This window comes from Phodopus roborovskii, unplaced genomic scaffold (genome assembly GCF_943737965.1).
Source record: "Phodopus roborovskii unplaced genomic scaffold, PHOROB, whole genome shotgun sequence".
Lineage (NCBI taxonomy): Eukaryota > Metazoa > Chordata > Mammalia > Rodentia > Cricetidae > Phodopus > Phodopus roborovskii.
Genome location: NW_026126418.1, coordinates 64,929,127 through 64,950,891, shown reverse-complemented (window position 1 = coordinate 64,950,891; position 21,765 = coordinate 64,929,127).

The following is a 21,765-nucleotide window of genomic DNA, read 5'->3' as shown; positions in this document are numbered from 1 at the left end:
TGGAAGGACAAGTATATAGGAACAAGCACTATGTAGGTATTTCTCTATGTATAGATGAGTATAAAGGTGAGGATAACAGTGATTCGTTCCTGGTTGGAATGTACTTGGCACAAGGTTCTAGCTGTAAAGCACCTCCTATAACTCTTATGATTTTTTTATGTTTACAGTATGCTGAAAAACTATACAGGGATAATCACCCGGGGTTACACAGGGTCAATTTTGCAAGTTATGACTGAAAATGGCTGTAGTCATGTCAAGCTGATGTTGTACACAGATGCCCCTGGGGAGATAAGGGCCCTTCAATGCAAAGTGGCAGAGGTGGCTGAAGCATAGATTATTGCAGCAACAATAACATGGGCTTTGACTATTTTTTGTTGTTTAAATTTTTTTTAGTATTTTGTACACAAGTCCTATATTTACATCATCACTAACCCCTTTCTTCCTCCTTCCAAATCTTTCTATGTCCCCACCTCTCAAATTCATGGCCTCTTTTTCTTTTTTTGCTATTTCTTTTCTTTCATTATTTTTTATTTTTATTTTACATATTGATCCCAGTTCCTTCTCCTTCCCTCTTTCTCTCTTTCCCACCCTTCCATGACCCCCGACCACCCTCCTCTCCCATTCCCCCCACTCCGCATGTAGGGTGCTGCCTTCAAGGAGGAGTCGTCTAAATCTGTCAAGTCATTTGGAGTAGGGACTAGGTCTTCTCTCCTGTCTCTAGTTTAAGGGAGTATTCCTCCATGGGGAATGTGCTCCCAAAGTCCTTTTGTGCACCAGGAATACATCCTGGTTCCACTGTCAGAGGTCCCTTAGACTTCTCAGGCCTTCTAGCTGAGACCCATGTTCAGGGGGTCTGTGTCAGTCCCATGCTGGAATCCCAGCTTTCAGTCTGGGGGCCCGTTAGCTCTTCCTTGTTCAGGTCAGCTGTCTCTGTTTCTGTAGCCTGCTCTTGTCCTCCCTCTTTGCATCTGGATTCCATTTAGGCTCAGTGTTTAGTTGTGGGTATCTGCTTCTGTCTCCATCAGCTACTAGAAGAGGGCTCTTTGATGGTGGTTAAGTTAGTCATCAATCTCATTATTAGGGAAGGGCATTTGATAGCTTTTGCACTATTGCTCAAATTGTTAGTTGGGGTCAGTCTTGTAGGTCTCTGGACATTTCTCTAGAGTCAGTTTTCTCTTCAAACTATAATAGCTCCTTCTTTTATGTTCTCTCTCTCTCTCTCTCTCTCTCTCTCTCTCTCTCTCTCTCTCTCCTCCCTTCTCTTGTCTATTCCTCCTCTGCCTCAATCTTCCTAGTCCCACAGGCTTTCCTCTTCTCCCCTACTCTTTCTCCAAGTTCCCTCTCCACTCACTGTCCCACCTCCCCACACTCCCAATATGCTCAGGAGATCTTGTCCCTTTACCCTTCTGTGAGGGACCTTAGAGGGATTTTAGAGAAGGTTCCATGTGGAGCAGAGAAGAAGGTATATTCTTTTGTGTTTTGATGGAATGTTCTATAGATGTCTGTGAAACCCAATTGAGACATAACTTCTGTTAGTTCTTTTGTTTCTTTGTTAAGTTTCTGACTGGTGGTCCTGTCTAGGGGTGAGAGTGGGGTGTTGAAGTCTCCCACTATGAGTATGTGAGGTTTTATATGAGCTTTGAGTTTTAGTTGTGTTTCTTTTACAAATGTGGGTGCCTTTGTATTTTGGGCATATATGTTCAGAATTGAGATTTTGTGCTGATGGATTTCTCCTGTGATGAATACAAAATGACCATCTTCATCCTTATGATTGATTTTGGTTTGAAGTCTAACTTGTTAGATATTAGGATAGCCACACCTGCTTGCCTCTTGGGTCCATTTGATTGGAAGATCTTTCCTAACCCTTTACCCTAGGTAATGTCTGTCTTTGAAGCTTAGATGTGTTTCTTGTATGCAGCAGAAGGATGGATTTTGTCTTCGTTTCATTCTGTTAGTCTGTGTCTTTTTATAGGTAAGTTGAGATCATTAATTGATTGTGAATGCTTGTTTGTTTTAGATTTGTTGTTGGCAGTGGTATTGGGAATATATTTGCCCTGCTTTTCCCTTGGGTTCTGGTGAGGTGGGATTATCTATTGCCTATGTCTTTGTGAGCATAGTGAACTTCCTTGGGTTGGAGTTTTCCTTCCAGAACTTTCTGTAGGGCTGGATTTGTAGATACATATTGTGAAAATATGACTTTGTCATTAAATATCTTGTTTTTTCTGTCTATAGTGATTGAGAGTTTTGTTGGGTATAGTAGCCTGGGCTGGCACTCGTGGACTCTTAGTACTTGTAGAACATCTATCCAGGACCTTCTGGCCTTAAGAGTTTCCATGGAGAAGTCAGGTGTAATTTTGATAGGTCTGCCTTTATATGTTACCTGGCCTTTTTCCTTCGCTGCTCTTAATAGTCTTTCTTTATTCTGTATGTTAAGTGTTTTGATTATTACGTGTTGAGGGGTCAGTTTTGTTTGGTCCAGTCTATTCGGTATGCTTCTTGTACTTTCATGGGCACGTCCTTCAGATTGGGAAAGTTTTCTTTAATGATTTTGTTGAATATGTTTTCTGAACCTTTGACCTGGGCTTCTTCACCTTCTTCTATGCCTATTATTCTTAGGTTTGGCCTATGTGTCTCACATTTCCTGGATTTTAGATTTTCTTTGGTCGATGAATCTATTTTCTCTAATTTATCTTCAGTGCCTGAGATTCTCTCTTCCATCTCTTGTATTCTGTTGGTTATGCTTGTGTCCGTCGTTGCCGATCATTTGCCCAGTTTTTCTATTTTCAGCATTCCTTCAGTTTGTGTTTTCTTTGTTGTCTCTATTTCAGTTTTCAAGTCTTGAACTGTTTCCTTCACCTGTTTGTTTTTTCTTGGCATTCCTCTTTAAGAGATTTGTTCATTTCTTCCAATTTTTTGTTTGTTTATTCTTCCATTTCTTTAAGGGATTTTCTCACATTGTCTTTGATGGCCTCTATCATTTTTATGAAGATATTTTTAGGTTGTTCTCTTCTGCTTCATCTGCTTTGGTGTGTTCAGGTCTAGTTGGTGTAGAGTCCCTAGATTCTGGTTGTTGTCTTTCTATTGTTAGGAGTTTTCTTGTATTGCTGTCTTCCCATCACTTCTTCCAGTGGGTGCAGGTGGGTCTCTCTCTCTCCTTTCTCTGTCTCTGTCTCTGTCTCTCTCTGTCTCTCTCTCTCTGCTACTCCCCTGGTGGGCTTAGGTGGGTCAGAAGTTTGATGTCTTTAGCTCTAGGTGGTCCGAGCTCTCTTAGAGGTTTCTATTCTCAGTCAGAGGCCCTGCGATGGGTCATAGATCAGGCTCCAGCAGAGGCTGGCCATGGGGGTCAAAGATCCAGCAGACAGGGACTCAGGATGGTCCTGTTAGGATAGGCAGATCTCTGGCTGGGGCCAGAGCACTGGCAGAGGACAGGCAGTGGGGGTCAGAAATCAGGGTGGTCCCGCGTGGATAGGATGGTCTAGTGTGCTCAGAGCGGCTCCAGGAAGTTTCCCAAAGGTGGTGGGATTGTTGGATCTGCCACCTGTTCCAGTGCTCAACCAGAGCAGTGGGACAGTGGGCTAGGTATGGCACAGGGTTTGGGGAGGGCAGACTCTTTGTGGGGGTGAAGGGGTTGTGTATCAAGGCACCAGGAGTGCTCTTGCTGGGGACAGGACACAGGGGGGATAGAGATTCAAAGCCAATCGAGGGAGTTACCAGGGAAGGGAGCGGGGGCAAGGGTTCAACCCCAACTGTCCCAGACTCACCTCCAGCAGAGGCTTGGGGATGGGGGTCAAAGATCCCTCAGGCAAGAACTCAGAATGGTCCCACCCCCACCGTGATAGGCAGCTCTCTGGCAGGATTGGAGCTCAGGAAGAGGACTTGTGGAGGGTGTCAGAGCACCTCTTTTTCTTAAAACAATTGCATACATACTACTTAGTTAATTTACTGTTACTTATATGTACATGCATTTGGGGATTTCCACATTCCATTGAGTAAAGTGTCAGGATCAGCCATGTAGCAAACTGATTATCTCACTGGCAGCAGCCATTGATGGCCTATAGCTCTTCAACTAGGAGTGAGGCCTTGGGAAAATTTTCCCATTCACATTGAATGTCAACTGGAGTTGTCATTGTTCAGGTCTTATTTAGGTGGCCATATTGTGGAAATTTTTTGGGTACAAATGCCCTGTCATGTCTAGAGGTGATATGGTTTTCCAGAGGTAGGTTATGAATGTTTACTGTAAGGAGATCAAGGGGATACAAATTGGAAAGGAAGAAGCCAAACTGTCACTATTTGCAGATGATATGACAATTTATATAAGTGACCTGAAATACTCTACCAGGGAACTCCTACAGCTGATAAACACGTTCAGCAAACTAGCAGGATAAATATTAACTAAAAAAAAAAAAATCAGTAGCCCTACTATATACAGAAGATAAAGGGGCTGAGAAAGAAATCAGAGAAACATCACCCTTTACAAAATCCCAGCACAATTCTTCACAGATAATGGAAAAACAAAAGACCAAGGATAGCCAAAACAACCCTGTACAATAAAAGAACTTCAGAAGGTATCACCATCCCCAACTTCAAGCTCTACTATAGAGGTATTGTCCTGAAAACAGCTTGGTATTGGCATAGAAATAGAGCAGTAGACCAATGGAATTGCATAGAAAATCCTGATATTAACCCACACACATACGAACACCTGATTTTTGACAAAACATCCTAAAGTCTATAATGGAAGGAGGAAAAGCATCTTCAACAAATGGTGCTGGCACAACTGGATGATGGTGTGTAGAAGACTACAGATAGATCCATGTCTATCGCCACGCACAAAACTCAAGTTCAAATAGATCAAAAACCTCAGCATAAATCCAGCCACACTGAACCTCTTAGAAGAGAAAGGGGGAGGTACCCTTGAATAAATTGGTACAGGAGACCATTTCCTGAACATAACACCAGTAGCACAGACACTGAGACCAACAATTAATAAACGGGACCTTCTCAAACTGAGAAGCTTCTGTAAGGCAAAGGACACAATTAACAAGACCAAATGGCAGCCCACAGACTGGGAAAAGATCAAAAGATCTTCACCAACCCCACATTTGACAGAGGGCTGATCTCCAAAATTTACAAAGAACTCAAGAAACTAGTCAACAAAACACCAAATAACCGTATTAAAAAATGGGGCACAGAACTGAATAGAGAATTCTCAATAGCGGAATTCAAATGGCTGAAAAACACATAAGAAAATGCTCAACATCCTTAGCCATGGGGGAAATGCAAATCAAAACAACTCTAAGATACCATCTTATTTCTGTCAGAATGACTAAAAATATAAACACCAATGACAGTTTATGCTGGAGAGGATGTGGAGAAAGGGGAACACTCCTCCCCTGCTGGTGGGAGTGCAAACTTGTACAGCCATTTTGGAGATCCATATGGAGGTTCCTCAGGAAAATGGGAATCGGTTTACCACAGGACCCAGCAATTCTGCTCTTAGGCATATACCCAAATGATCCACATCTATGAAACAAAGACATTGTTCAACTATGTTCATAGCAGCATTATTTGTAATAGCAAGAACCTGGAAACAACCTATATGCCCCTTAACTGAAGAGTGAATAACAAAGATGTGGCACATATACTCTGTGGGGAAAAAAAACAAAACAAAAGAACAAAACAAAACAAAACAAAACAAAACAAAAAAAACAAAAACAAAAACAAACAAAAAAAAAAAAAAAAAACAAAACCAAACCAATGGAATCTTGAAATTCATAGGCAAATTGATGGAACTTGAAGAAACCATTCCGAATGAGGTAACCCAGGCACAAAAAGAGGAACATGGTATGTACTCACTCATATATTTTAGACATAGAGCAAAGGATCACCAGCTTATAATTTACATTGCCAGAGAAACTAGGATACAAGGAGGAATCTATGAGATTCATACAAGGTCCCTCACAGAAGGGGAAAGGGACAAGATCTCCTGAGTATATTGGCAGTGGGGTGAAGGTGGGGTAGTGAGTAGAGAGGGAGTTAGGAGAAAGAGAAGAGGAGAAGAGGAAACCACATGGGACTAGGAAGATTAAGTCAGGGGAGGGATAGAAGACAGAAAAGACAGAGAGAGGAAGAGAGAGAGAGAGAGAGAGAGAGAGAGAGAGAGAGAACATAAAAGAAGGAGCCATTATAGGTTTGAAGAGAAAATTGATTCTACAGACATGCCCAGAGACCTATAAGACTGACCCCAACTAACATTTTGAGCAATAGTGCAAGCATACCATAAATACCCTTCCCTGATAATGAGATTGATGACTAACTTACCCACCATCAAAGAGCCCTCATCTAGCAGCTGATAGAAACAGAAGCAGTCACCCATAGCTAAACACTGAGCCAACTGGAATCCAGATGCAGAGAGGCAGGACAAGAACAGGCTACAGAAACCCACGGAGACAGCTGACCTGAACAAGGAGGAGCTAATCGCCCCAGACTGATAGCTGGGAATCCAGCATTGGACCGACTCAGACCCTGTGAACGTGGGTTTCAATTGGGAGATCTGGGCAGTCTAAGGGACCTCTGACAGTGGAACCAGGATGTATTCCTGGTGCACAAAAGGACTTTGGGAGCACATTCCCCATGGAGGGACACTCCCTTAGCCTAGAGACAGGTGGGAGGGCCTAGTCAGTACTCCATATGTCTTGACAGATTTAGATGACCCCTCATGGAAGGCATCACCCTACCTGTGGAGTGGGGGATGAAAAGGATGGGAGAGTGGTCGGTAGGTATGAGAGGGTGGAAGAGAGGGAGGGAGGGATTGAAAGGGAACTTGGATTGATAAGTAAAATAAGAAAAACAAATAAAGAAGTAAATAATAAATAACATATTTAATCAGAAAAAAAAGAACATTGAACTAAAAAAAAAAAGAAAATTACAGGTCTGAGGTCAGCTTGGGTTACAAACACACACACACACACACACACACACACACACACACACACAAACAAAAATCAACAACAACAAAACAAAATCAAAGAATGTTTATTGTGTACTCAGTGACCCTATGAGTTTCAAACACAAAAATGTAGGCGCCCTTAGGAATGAGAAAACAATGGGAACAGGAAGCTGTAGAATGCTTAGACTTTGTTTTCACTTCAGCTCCAACCTTCTTCCTTTGTGGACATTAGAAATAAACCATTTGTTTGGGGCTGGAGTGATGGCTCAGTGGTTAAGAGCACTGGCTGCTCCTCCAGAGGTTCTGAGTTTAGTTCCAAGTTCCCACATGGTGGCTCATAAATAATGATACTTAATGTCCTCTTCTGACATGCAAGTGTACATACAGATTGTCTTAGTTATGGCTTCTATTTCTGTGAAGAGATATCATAACCAAGGTAGTAATTATAAAGGGAAACATACAATTGTTGTGAATTACAATTCAGAGGTTCAGTCCATTATCATCATGGTTGGACATGGGGATGTGCAGGTGTACATGTTGCAGGAAAATTAGCTGATTATCATGTATCTTGGCTTTCAGGCAACAGGAAGTGATCTGTCTTACTGGGAGTGGCTTGAGCATATATGAGACCTCAAAGCCTACCTCCACAGTAATACACCACCCAATAAGACCACACCTACTTCAACAAAGCCTAATAGTGTCACTCCCATCACACAGACAGAGCACTCATGTACATAAAAATACATAAATAAATAAGTCTTCTTCTAAAAAAGAAATAGTCCAACTATGGCTATATGCATTATATGAGAGAGGAAAAAAGAGTAAAGGAATATGATAAATCCATATGAAGAATGCATACAAAGGATGAGTTATTAAAGAAACAACAAGAAAGTGTGTTTTGTGGCACAGGCAATGAAATGCAGACCAGCAGCGCTTAGGGAAAGCGCCAAGCAGATGGCTAATCAAGAAGGGTACTTTTTGTGCAAGCACTGTGACCCAAGTGTGACCCCAGAACCCACATATGGGTGAAGGAGAGAAATAACTCCCTATAGTTGCCCTCTCACCTCTACACATGTCCCATGGCACCCACACACCTGTGCTCACATACATATGTGAAAATGAATATTTTGCATTGATTCCTATTTAATATACATTTTTAAAATCATGAGCTGGAATATTAAACATAGCAGAGAAAAACAAAAGTGAAAAAAACATAATTTAAATGTAGAGGATATGCTTTTGTAAAAGTCCCAGAAAGATACTGACAATGACAGTGGGACATAAAATAGCAATTGAAGCAAAGGAGAGCTTGTATCCATCGATGCAATCTGTCTTCCTTGGTAGAATTCCAAAGAGTGAGAGAACAAGATCGATGGTTTAAAAATATGTTTCAGATAAGGCATAGAAGAAAATTATTTCAAGATAAAACCTTTGTTTTCCACACAAAAGGTTGCGGTTTCCCAGGAAAAACTAAGGTAGAATGACCAAATAGATATATTCTGATGAAGAACAAAGAACCAATCCAGACAGGGATTAGAAAAAGCACATAAAAAGAAAAATCTAGTGGCCTTTTCACCACAAAATCATCTCTTCCAGGAGATGGTAGAACAGGAGATCATCATGGGAAAGTGAGAGTTTTTACTTAGGAAATGAAACAGAGACACTCTGCAGCCTGGGAAACTCACCCTGACAGTGTCCTATGATCGGGCCTATTTCAGAAATTCTTAGAAATTCTGTCCCCATACCAGGTCAGACTTCATCTAACAACTGCTTATGAAAACCATAAGCAACTCAAATAGCAGGTTTTTTTTTTAATGGAACATTCTAACAAAATACAAGCCAAAGACATAATAATCTCTGTTGAGAATCAATGGTAGGAATACATTAAAGTTTTAGTTTTCTATAATTAAACCACTATGTTTCTACATAAAGAAATAAAGCCATACAATTCCTAACAGAATAGTCTCAGATCTGAACTGCTGTCTTTCAGGCAGTGTTTGCTGACAATGAAGTGCAATTCAAGCTGTGCATGCCCTTGTTCAGGCTGCAGTGGAGATGCAAGATGAGCCATGGACAAATACTGCCAGGAACATCTCAGATTCATTGATGCTTTGGTTTTGAATTTTTTTCCTCATGCACTCGGATAGTCTCCATGATGGCTTTGACTGTTGGCAGAAGAGAGGAGGTACAGGGTGGTAGCTTCTGGCCTCCTAGTGGAGCTGGTGAGGTGAACCAAATCAAGGCAAAGCCAGCGGTGTGGGGGTTGTTGTTCATGATGTAAAGCCATGTAGGAACAGCAGAGAACCTGTTTCCTGGGCTCCTGCCTAGTCTTTTGGCTGTGTGGTCTGTCAGTTTCACCTGTGTAAGATAAGAATCTTGTGGTACAAGTCTGTAATCCCAGCTGCTCTGGAAGCTAGGGTGGTCAACTAGGCAACTCAGACTTTATCTAACAAAAAGTGAAAAGAGGGATGGTGATGCACTACAGCTGGTGGAGTGCTTGCCAAGCATGCAGGAAGTTTTAGGTTCCATCCTTGATAACACAACACAAGAACAGCAAAACTAATCTCTTTTACTTCAACCATGAGTGCTACCCTCTCATTCTGCTACTCTTCTGAGAAAGTCATAATGTTGGCTAGACCAACATTATACCTATTATCATCCTTTATCCCTTCTTCCAATATCTTTGTGTGATTATTAACCTACTTGGTTTTGGTAAAGTTTCAAAATTTCTAGCCAAAACTTAATTGTCGTTGAAGGATTTATTTTATGTTTAATAATTATGTATGCAGTTGTGTGTCTGTGTGCAGTGTATGTATTTGGCTCTTGACAGAGAGCAGAACTGAATGTTAGATCTTTTGGAGATGGAGTTGGAGACAGTGGTGAGGCACCTGATGTAGGTGCTGGGAACTGAACTCAGGGCCTCGGGAAAAGTGGTGTGTGTTCTCAATCACTGAGCCATCTGTCAAGTCCTCCAATCAAAACATCTGAGAACTAATCTTTGTGCTGAGTTCCGCCTTGCTCGCCATGCTGATTCCATTAGTCTAACTTGCAGCATGTCAAACCTAGGATATCCCTTCATTGTCACAAGGAGGGCAATCTTCTTCCTTTTACCCCGAGATCTCACAATCTGTTTTCTTCTTTCAGTTTACTCTGTAATGGCAGGAGGTATCCCCTGAAGCCTTAGGATAAGGGTATAGAAGAAGCAAAAGTTTTGAGAACTCCTGAGCTGGAGGATGGGGTATGAAGGGAAAGCTAGATTACAAAGAGGATTGGATATTAGCAGTCAGATGGATGTATTTATTTGGTTGTAAATAATAATTTCAAGGTTATATACACATGCAAAGTATAATATTGTGTGACAGGCTATCTCTGCGGGTCCACTCTGAGTTCCTGCGGGCAAGATCCAAGATCCTTGACCCCCAATCCGGGCCTCTGCTAAAGAAAGAGGCCTCAGCTGGAGAGTCCCAGTTTCCAGTGAGATCCGACTATCCTGCAAAACCTTCCCAAGTTCCAGCACAGCCCTTGTCCTCTTCTGCCAGGTATTGGCCAGAGGTGAGTCTGGGCCCAATAGGGGCTGCCTGTCCCCTACAACCTCTCTCTCCCTCCTCCGCCCGAACTCCCTGGGTTGGCCCCTGATCCTGCTGCTCCTGTCTCCTGTCCCCATCAAGAGCACCCTTGGAGCTCTGATACATCCACACCCATCCCCACCGCGAGCCTAACCCCTACCCTGTGCCCTACCCTACCCACGGTCCTGCCACTCTGGTTGAGCACTGGGACAGAGGGTAGAGCCAACAGTCCACCCTACTTAGGAGATTTCTCTGAGCAACTCTGAACAAAGGAGACCTGACTATCCACGCGGGACCACCCGTAATTTCCACCTGCTTGGTCCCTGACCCCACCTCCAGTCATCTGCTGGAGTCCCAGGCCCCTCCCAGAGATCCGCCTATCTCTGCGGAACCACTGTGAGTACTTGCTGGCATCTTCTACTGGATCCTCATCCTTGACCCCATCCCTGGGTCCCTGTCTGTGGAGAAACCTCCTAGAGAGCTTGGACCACACAGAGCTACAGGTTTTGAAACTCAGACCCACATAAGCCCACCAGGGAAGTACCATAGAGAGAGGGGGAGCCCCACCAACACCTACTGGAAGAAACTATGGGAAGAAGGCAATACAAGAAAACACCTAACAACAGAAAGACAAGCATAACACCACCAGAATCTAGCGAATCTACACCAACTACAATGGAACACAACAACAAAGCAGAGGAAGAAGAAGGGAACGACTTAAAAATTACCATCATAAAAATGATAGAGGCCCTCAAAGAAGATGTGAGAAAATCCCTTAAAGAAATGGAGGGAAAAAAAAAAAAACAAAAAAGTGGAAGAAATGAACAAATTCCTTAAGGAAAGTACAAGAAAAAACAATTAAGCAGGTGAAGGAAACAGTTCAAGACTTGAAAACTGAAATACAGAAAATAAAGGCAACACAAATGGAAGGAATGCTGGAAATAGAAAAACTGGGCAAAAAATCGGCAACTACAGACACAAGCATAACCAACAGAATTCAAGAGATGGAAGAGAGAATCTCAGGCACAGAACATAAACTAGAAGAAATAGATTCATCGACCAAAGAAAATCATAAATCCAACAAATCCTTAATGCAAAACATCCAGGAAATGTGGGACACCATGAAAAGGCCAAACCTAAGAATAATAGGCATAGACGATGGTGAGGAAGCCCAGCTCAAAGGTGCCGAAAACATATTCAACAAAATCATCGAGGAAAACTTTCCAAATCTGAAGAAGGACATGCCCATGAAAGTACAAGAAGCATACCAAACCCTAAATAGGCTGGACCAAAGAAAAAAGACCCCTCGACATATAATAATCAAAACACCTAGCATACAGAATAAAGAAAGAATATTAAGAGCAGTGAAGGAAAAAGGACAGGTAACATATAAAGGCAGAACTATCAAAATTACACCTGACTTCTCCATGGAAACCCTCAAGGCCAGAAGGTCCTGGATAGATGTTCTAAAAGTATTAAGAGAACATGGATGCCAGCCTAGGCTACTATATCCAGCAAAACTCTCACTCACTATAGATGGAGAAAACAAGATATTTAATGACAAAACCAGATTTTCCCAATACATATCTACAAATCCAGCCCTACGGAAAGAATTGGAAGGAAAACTCCAACACAAGGAAGGTAACTATGCCCACAAAAATGTAGGCAACATATAATCCAACTACACCAGTAACCAAGGGTAAAGCAGAACTAATATATTCACAATACCACTGCCAACAACAAACCTAAAACAAACAAGCATCAACAATCAATGGTCCTTACTCACCCTCAACATTAATGGTCTTAACTCACCTATAAAAAGACACAGGCTAACAGAATGGATACTAAGACAGGATCCATCCTTCTGCTGCATACAAGAAACACATCTAAGCTTCAAAGATAGACATTACCTCAGGGTAAAGGGTTGGGAAAAGATTTTCCAATCAAATGGAAATAAGAAGCAAGCAGGCATAGCTATCCTAATATCTAACAAGTTAGACTTCAAACCAAAATTAGTCAGAAGAGAGAAGACGGTCATTTCATATTCATCGCAGGAGAAATCCATCAACACAAAGTCTCAGTTCTGAACATCTATGCCCCTAATACAAAGTCACCCTCATTCATAAAAGAAACACTACTAAAACTCAAAGCTCATGTAAAACCTCACACACTTATAGTGGGAGACTTCAATACACCACTCTCAACACAAGACAGGACAACAATTCAGAAACTCAACAAAGAAACAAAAAAAATAACAGAAGTTATGTCTCAACTGGGGTTAACAGACATCTATAGAACATTCCATCCAAAGACAAAAGAATATACCTTCTTCTCTGCTCCACATGAAACCTTCTCTAAAATCAACCACATACTAGGTGGCATAACAAACCTCAACAGATACAAGAGAATAGGAATAGTCCCCTGTATCTTATCAGACCACCATGCTTTAAAATTGGAATTCAACAACAACACAAATAGCAGAAAACCTGCAAACTCATGGAAACTGAACAATGTGCAATTGCACCACTCCTGGGTCAAAGAAGAAATAAAGGACTTTCTAATATTCAACGAGAATGAGGATACAACATACCTGAACTTATGGGACACCTTGAAAGCAGTGCTATGAGGGAAGTTCATTGCACTAAGTGCCCATATGAAGAAAATAGAGGATAGTCACATAAGAGAATTGACAGTGCAACTGAAAGCCTTAGAACAGAGAGAAGCGAATTCACCCCGTAGGAGTAGACGCCAGGAAATAATCAACTTGAGGGCTGAAATCAACAAAATAGAAACAAGGAAAACAATAGAAAAAAAATCAATGCAACGAAGAGTTGGTTTTTTGAGAAAATCAACAACATAGACAAACCTTTATCCAAATTAAGGAAAAAGCAGAGAGAACATGCAAATTAACAAAATCAGAAACGAAAAGGGGAACATAACAACAGACACAGTGGAAATCCAGACAATTGTCAGGTCATACTTTGAAAATCTGTATTCCACAAAAATTGAAAATTCAAAGGAAATGGACAAACTTCTACATAACTAACACTTACCAAAATTAAATCAGGACCAGACAAACAAATTAAATAGACCTATACCCCGCAATGAAATAGAAGCAGTCATCAAATGCCTTCCAACCAAAAAAAGTCCAGGCCCAGATGGATTCAATGCAGATTTCTCCCAGACATTCAAGGAAGAACTAATACCAATACTCCTCAAACTGTTCCACAAGATAGAAACAGAAGGTTCATTGCCAAACTCTTTTTTTGATGCCACAATAACCTTGGCACCCAAGCCTCACAAAGACACAACTAAGAAAGAAAACTACAGACCAATATCCCCGATGAACATCAATGCAAAAATACTCAATAAAATACTGGCAAACCGAATTCAAGACTACATCAGTGAAATCATCCACCATGATCAAGTAGGCTTCATCCCTGGAATGCAGGAATGGTTTAACATATGAAAATCTAACAATGTGATCTACCATACAAACAAACAGAAAAAGAAAAACCATATGATTATCTCCCTAGATGCAGAAAAAGCCTTTGACAAAATTCAACACCCTTTCATGATAAAGGTCTTGGAGAGGTCAGGGATAACAGGAACACACCTAAACATAATAGGAGCAATATACAGCAAACCAACTGCCAACATCAAACTGAATGGAGAGAAACTTAAGCCAATTCATCTAAAATCAGGAAAAGGCAAGGCTGCCCTTTCTCTCCATATCTTTTCAATATTGTACTAGAGTTCTAGCTATTGCTATAAGACAACAAAAGGAGATCAAGGGGATCCAAATTGGAAAGGAAGAAGTCAAACTGTCTCTATTTGCAGATGATATGATAGTTTACATAAGTGACCCAATGAACTCTACCAGGGAACTCCTACAGCTGATAAACACCTTCAGCAAACTAGCAGGATAGAAGATAAACTCAAAAATATCAGTAGCCCTACTTTTTTCAGACGACAAAGAGACAGAGAAAGAAATCAGAGAAACATCACCCTTTACAATAGCCACAAGTAACATAAAGTATCTTGGTGTAACGCTTACCAAACAAGTAAAAGACTTATATAATAAGAACTTTGTGACTCTAAAGAAAGAAATTATAGAAGATACTAGAAAATGGAAAGATCTCCCATGCTCTTGGATAGGTACGATAAACATAGTAAAAATGGCAATCTTGCCAAAAGCAATCTACGTATTCAATGCAACACCCATTAAAATCCCACCACAATTCTTTACCTACCTAGAAAGGATAATAATCAACTTTATATGGAAAAAACAAACAGGATAGCCAAAACAACCCTATACAATAAAAGAACGTCAGGAGACATCACCATTCCTGACTTTAAGCTCTACTACAGAGCTATAGTTCTGAAAACAGCCTGGTATTGGCATAAAAATAGACAGGTAGACCAATGGAATCGAATTGAAAATCCTGATATTAACCCACACACCTAAGGACACCCGATTTTCGACAAAACAGCTAAAATTATACAATGGGGCAAGGACAGCATCTTCAACAAATGGTGCTGGCACAATTGGATGAGAGTGTGTAGAAGAAGACTGCAGATAGACCCATGTCTGTTGCCATGCAGAAAACTCAAGTCCAAATGGATCAAAGACCTCAACATCAATCCAGCCACATTGAACCTCGTAGAAGAGAAAGTAGGAGGTACCCTTGAACAGATTGGTATAGGAGACCGCTTCCTGAACATAACTCCAGGGGCACAGACACTGAGAGCAATAATTAATAAATGGGACCTCTTCAAACTTAGAAGCTTCTGTAAGGCAAAGGACACAGTCAACAAATCCGAACGGCAGCCCACAGACTGGGAAAAGATTTTCACCAATCCTATATCCGACAAAGGGCTGATCTCCAAAGTATACAAAAACTAAAGAAACTAGTCAACAAAACACCAAATAACCCTATTAAAAAATGGGGTACAGAACTCAAGAAAGAATTCTCAATGAAGGAAATCAAAAAGGCTGAAAGACACTTAAGAAAATGCTCCACATCTTTAGCTATCAGGGAAATGCAAATCAAAATAACTTTGAGATACCATCTTACTCCTGACAGAATGGCTAAAATTAGAAACACCAATGATGACTCATGTTGGAGAGGATGCAGAAAAAGGGGAACACTCCTCCACTGCTGGTGGGAGTGCAAACTCATACAGCCATTTTGGAGATCAGTATGGTGGTTCCTCGGGAAAATGGGTATTAGTTTACTACAGGACCCGGCAATCCCTCTCTTAGGCATATACCCAAAGGATTCACATCCATGCAACAAAGACATCTGTTCAACTATGTTCATAGCAGCACTATTTGTAATAGCAAGAACCTGGAAGCAACCTAGATGCCCCTCAATTGAAGAATGGTTAATGAAGATGTGGCACATCTACACAATGGAATACTACTCTGCAGAAAAAAATAATGGTATCTTGAAATTCGCAGGCAAGTGGATGGCACTTGAAGAAACCATCCTGAATGAGGTAATCCAGTCACAAAAAGAGGAACACAGTATGTACTCACTCATATATGGATTTTAGACCTAGATCAAAGGATCACCAGCCTATAATTCACACCATCAGAGGAACTAGGATACAAAGTGTATTCTAAGAGATTCATATAAAGTCCCTCACAGAACTGGGAAGGGACAAGTCCCCCAGAGTTCAGGTGAAGTGGGGGGGGCAGCGAATGGAGAGAGAAGTAGGAGAAAACGAGGGGAGGAAAGGAAAACATGTGTGACCAGGAAGATTGAGCCTGGTTAGGAATAGAAGACAGGAAAGAGAGAGAGAGAGAGAGAGAGAGAGAGAGAGAGAGAGAGAGAGAGAACATAAAAGAGTGAGTCAGTATTGGTTTGAAGATAAAATTGAACACAAAGAAAGTTCTAGAGAACTACAAGACTGCTCCCAACTAACAATTTGAGCTTCCGTGGAAAGTCTATCATAAATGCCCTTCCTGTAGAGTGAGATCAACAACTAACTTCTCCATGGAGCCCTCAACTAATGCCTGTTGGAAACAGGGTCAAACACCCATACATAAACACTGAGTCGAACTAGAACCCAGATGCAGATGGAGAGGACAAGACCATAAGTCAGAAACATACAGACAGCTTACCTGAACAAGGAGGAGCTAATGGCCACTAGACTGATAGCTGGGAAGCCAGCATGGGACTGACTTAGGCCCCCCTGAATATGGGTCTCAGCCAGAAGGACTGAGCAGTCTAAGGGAACTCAGACAGTGGAGCCCGGATGTACCTATGGTGCAATAAAGGACTTTGCGAACACATCCCCCATGGAGGGATAACTGCCTTAATCTAGAGACAGGAGAGAAGGCCTAGTTCCTACTTCACATGACCTGTCAGATCTACATGACCCCAAGTGGATGGCATTCCCCTACATATGGAATTGGGGTGGGGAGATGGGAGGGGAGGGTGGTTAGAGTGTATGTGAGAGGGCAGAGAGGGTAAAAGGGAGGGAAGGAGGAAGGGAGAGAGGGAGGGAGGTAGGGAGGGAAAGGGAACTGGGATCGACATGTAAAATAGTAAATTAAATTAAAAAAAATGCTTTGACTCCAAAATTTAAGTTCAAGGACAAGTTACTGGTGAAAAGGATTTCTATTTTTGTTTCCACAGAAAATGAAAAAAATGTGGATTTCTTCCAGACTAATGTGGTTTGATTAAGCCAGACAGCCTGAACCAGAGTATGAGGTGATCCTACATTCAATACAGCTGGACAAAGCAGCCTTACAGACTACAGCCAGGATTTCTTAATCTTCGAATCCCCCATGACAGTGCCCCTTACCAGCAGGAAGTAGTTTGGAAAGAACAATGCCCAAATTCCCAAATATTGTCTATAAATGTTTGTTTTCATTTAAATGGACTTTGTTATATAAAATAAATTTAAAAAAATTAAATACAAACAAACATTAAATATTGTGTGACAGTTACATTGCAATGAAACTGCAAAAAATATGAAGAACGTGCACACATATAAAATTAAGTTCATCAACTGATGTTCTTAGCGAGTCTGTGCAGAAACAGGTGTTCTCAATTGTAGTGGTTGAAATGCAAAATAGCATAGACTCCCTTAGGCAGCAGAGAGAGGGAGAGGGGCATGGACTTGCTCATGTGCCCTTGTGCAAGAGTTCTCAAGGTCCTTGGGAGAGTAGCTCAACTACCTGCAGCATATGGGATGGCGTTTGAGACTATCTTCACTAAACCATGAAAAGTGAGCTGAGTGCAGCCAGCTGTAGAAATTAGAGACACCTGGAAGCTGGCATCTGGCTCCCAGTTTCACTGTCAGGAAGTAGTATAAATAATGAGCAATGCGATGCAACCTGGCCCACCACCTCCTCCCAAAGAAGACAGGCCCTTAGCCACCCAGGCTGCCCATCTTTGGTCTCACTCTCATGATTTTCTATGCTCGGTTAATGAGTTGACTGCTTTGTGGGTCTTTGGGGTGAGCAGGTGGCAGCTTGATTTAGTGCCTACTGACTCAGAGGAGGAAGGCCGTCCTGGCTGGCCTCTGATGGAGGTGGATTTCTGTTTCTTCTCCAGCTATGAGCTGGCTAAGGGAGGGTAGCCAAGCATCTGGAGACCCAGGAGCCCCATCTCTCCTGCTGCTTGGGTGAAAGGCAGAAGGAAGGAATCTGCATTGTGCTTCTCAGCTCTTTGCTGTTGGCCCCTCTATAAGCAAAATGCAGCTAAAAATCATTGGAACTGGTCTGAAATAGGAATTCTACTGGCAGGGTGGGTGTCTAGGAAGGCTGCCTGGCTTACCACTGCTCAAGGAATGTTCCATGCAGGAGGAAGAAGCACTCATATACAGGACAAGGTGAAACAAAGTTCAGACCCAACTGAGCTCAAGTGACATGATGCAGGCTTATAGAAGAAAAGGCACCATGATGGTGTGCTGGGAGATCAAGGGGAGGTGGTCCATGTGGCAGGAGACTGGGTGGAAGTTCCAAAGGGGAGGGCCTGGAAGGTGACATTACATCAAGTCCACTGGAGGCCACTAGAGAGTATTAGAGACTGGAAGTGGTGCCTGGAGACCTCAGAGCTCCTGAGAAGCTTTTTTATTTCTGATTCCATGCTTAGGACTTTATGTTTTATTACAAACATGGTAGGGGAAACTAAAATTGTTTTTTTTTTAAGTTCGTAATGAAGAAAATATACGCTTTAGTAAAATGATGATTTTCCTAGAAATAAATGTTTAATTCCCTGTGATCCTGTGAATGGCTAGCTAGGCAAGGAACTAAAAGTTTCATGGATTAATTTTTTTGGGCAACTGTTTTCTTTGTTTGCATGTTTGATTTTAGATGGAGTATTACCAGGTTGCCCAGGCTGGCTTTCAATTTATGATCCTTCTATCTCAACCTCCCAAGTGCTGGATGTCAGGTGTGTGCCACTACACTTGGCAGCAGTTGCTTTAAGTTCTATCCACAGATGGGAAGACTGAGGCCAAGAAGGACTGAACTTGATCAGACACATATCTGTGCAGGGACACTAACTCCAAAGTCCATTCTCCTAGCCTTGTACTAACTACTCTGCTACTTCCAGAATTCAGATGGAGAGCTTGCCATTAGCAAAAGTTAAAACAGCCAAAGTGACTTTATATCCTTGGATAAAGTTATCTCCCTATTATTTGTAACTTTTCTATTTTTCATCACTTTTTTGCCAAAGTACAAAATATTATAAATTACTAAACAAAACTAAGTCAGACTCAAAAGAGATAAGAGGCACAGTATTAATCTAAAATGACATATGGAGACTGTTGATAAAGGACCACTCAGAATATGGCCCAGAGTCAGTCACTCTGAATAGGAATTTATAAACTGGGACAGGCTCAGTATACTCAGCTACCTAATAGGGGTGTTTACTGATTTGGGGTCCAGCTTAGTGACAGAATGCTTGCCTGGTGTGCATGAGGCCCTGAGTTCGACCAACAGCAAATCTTTGGTCCCAGCTTTGTTGTGAGACTTAAATGAGTCCAGATGTGTGAAACACTTAGCCTAGTGTGCGGGACCTACTAAGGATGCTAGCAAATAGCTCATATTCAATGGAACCATGCCAATATTTTATCCCCAGCAAAGAACAACTTAAGGTTTTAGATAACCAAAACAGCCTAAATCACCCCCAAAAGACAGCAACAGCCCTTTTCTTTTGAAACTTTCATTTAAAATAATTTCAAATGTACAAAAAGTTGCAAAGATCAATGTAGAAGGAACATTTGCTTACCAAATTTTTAACCAAGATTTACTTATCAATAACATTATATTCCTTTGCTTTGTCACTTGAGTTGCAGATCACTACAGATCCTCTTACTTCTTACCACATTGTGGGATTTTAGGCATGAGCCACAATACCTAGATTGTTTATAACTCATGGTTACTCCTTTTTCATTGGGGAGCATCAAATCACCACACATCTATTTACAACTCCATCATCTCCTCATAAGGTTACATTTATATAGACCCCAAATTTGATGATAATGTAGCCAGGAAAACTGCTAAAGCTAAAAATCAAAGATAGCCTTTCTAATTACAAGAGGAAATGCTCAACATTCTTAGCATCAGGTAAGCAAAAATCTATAGTACATTGAGGTGGGTGTGGTGTCACATACCATTAAGCCCAGTGGAGGCAGGTGGATTGCTATGCATTCCAAGCTAGACTGGTCTGTGTACCAAGTTCCAAGCCAGACAGAGGTTCATAGTCTGGCCCTGTCTTAAGCAAATAAAGAGACAGACAGACCAAACAAACAAACAAACAAACAAACAAAACCCAAAAAAACAAACAAACAAACAAACAAAAAAAAACAAAAACCCAACTATCTTGAGATTTTTACCTTACCCTAGTCTGAATGGCTATAGTTAGAAAAATCAGGTAACAAATACAGTAAGTATTCAATGGGGAGGGGCATTATATACTGTAGGTGGGAATGTAAATGTATCCATCTCCTGGGGAAAGTGATATGGAGAGGTTTCAGAAAACTAAAATTAGAATTTATATATCATCCAGTTTTGCACTCCTGTGTTCCTCCCTGAAGGAGCAGAGGCACCACAGGAGAGAGACACCTGCATATCTACGCATTATTCATAGCAGCCAAGTTATAACATCTGCCTGGGTGCCTGTCAATGGTGAATAAATAAGGAAAAGATTGTGTGTGGGAATGTGCACATGCACAGGTGCATAGTAGGTCATTTTTTGGCCACAAGGAAGAACAGAATCATCTTATATAATGAACTGGAGATAATCAGATTAAGAGAGTAATAAGCTAGTTGCAAAATCTTGATGCAAACAGGGAGGGTGCTGGTAGCCCAAAGAGCTGCATGTGACTAGCATGAGCTTGGGCCCATTAGCATCTCCTCATGGGGCAATGTCCAAATTAGTGAAACAACACTTATTAGGGTTAATTATAGAAATATGAGGCAGCTACCTCTCCACGAAGTCCTCTGGGCAACTTCTAGGTAGCTACATTACTAAAGAGTCCCTCCTGTAGCATGGAGGACTTGTGAAAAACTTCCATGTTGGAAATGGTTGTGTTAAATTGAAGAAGACAGGCACACAATGAAGCCAGACACAGAAAATGAGGGTGACATGCTTCCTGTCATATGTGATTCCTAGAGAACACAGAGATGACATGAAAGTAGAAGGAAAAGGAAAGCAGATGGGGGGAAGGGTACTATAGAATTGAAGAATAGCACATGCTTGCATGAAAATGCCATAATGCTACTCAGTATTTTGTACAGTTAATACGGTCTAGACAGCAACAACACACAGAGATGAGAGACTGATCTAGCTTCAGGAAGAAGTAACTTCAAAGGTCCTTTTTGATGGACAAATTTAATCCCTTATAACTGTAGAGCTGAGGTATTCATTTGCTTGTTTACTATCAAATGTGGCTCATGCTCGTGTCCTAGGCGTTATCCACATTTCTTGTACCATGGCTTCATCTATCTTCAAAGCCAGCAGTGAAGAATCTTCCTCATGACAATGTTCCCTCATGCTCTGAAATTCCTCCAGAAGAGCTGTAGCAGCTCAGCAGGTAAGGCCAGCCTTAGCCAGGATCTCTCCCTTCTCAAACAACAGACTTGGGATTTTAATTACATCTGCAAAACTCAAGAACACCTAGATTTGCTTTTGGATAACTGGGGGAATGTATAAACATTTGGTTCATCAGGACAGGGATTTGTGGAGCTACCTCCGCATTCTGTCTGCCTTATACTATGAGACATAG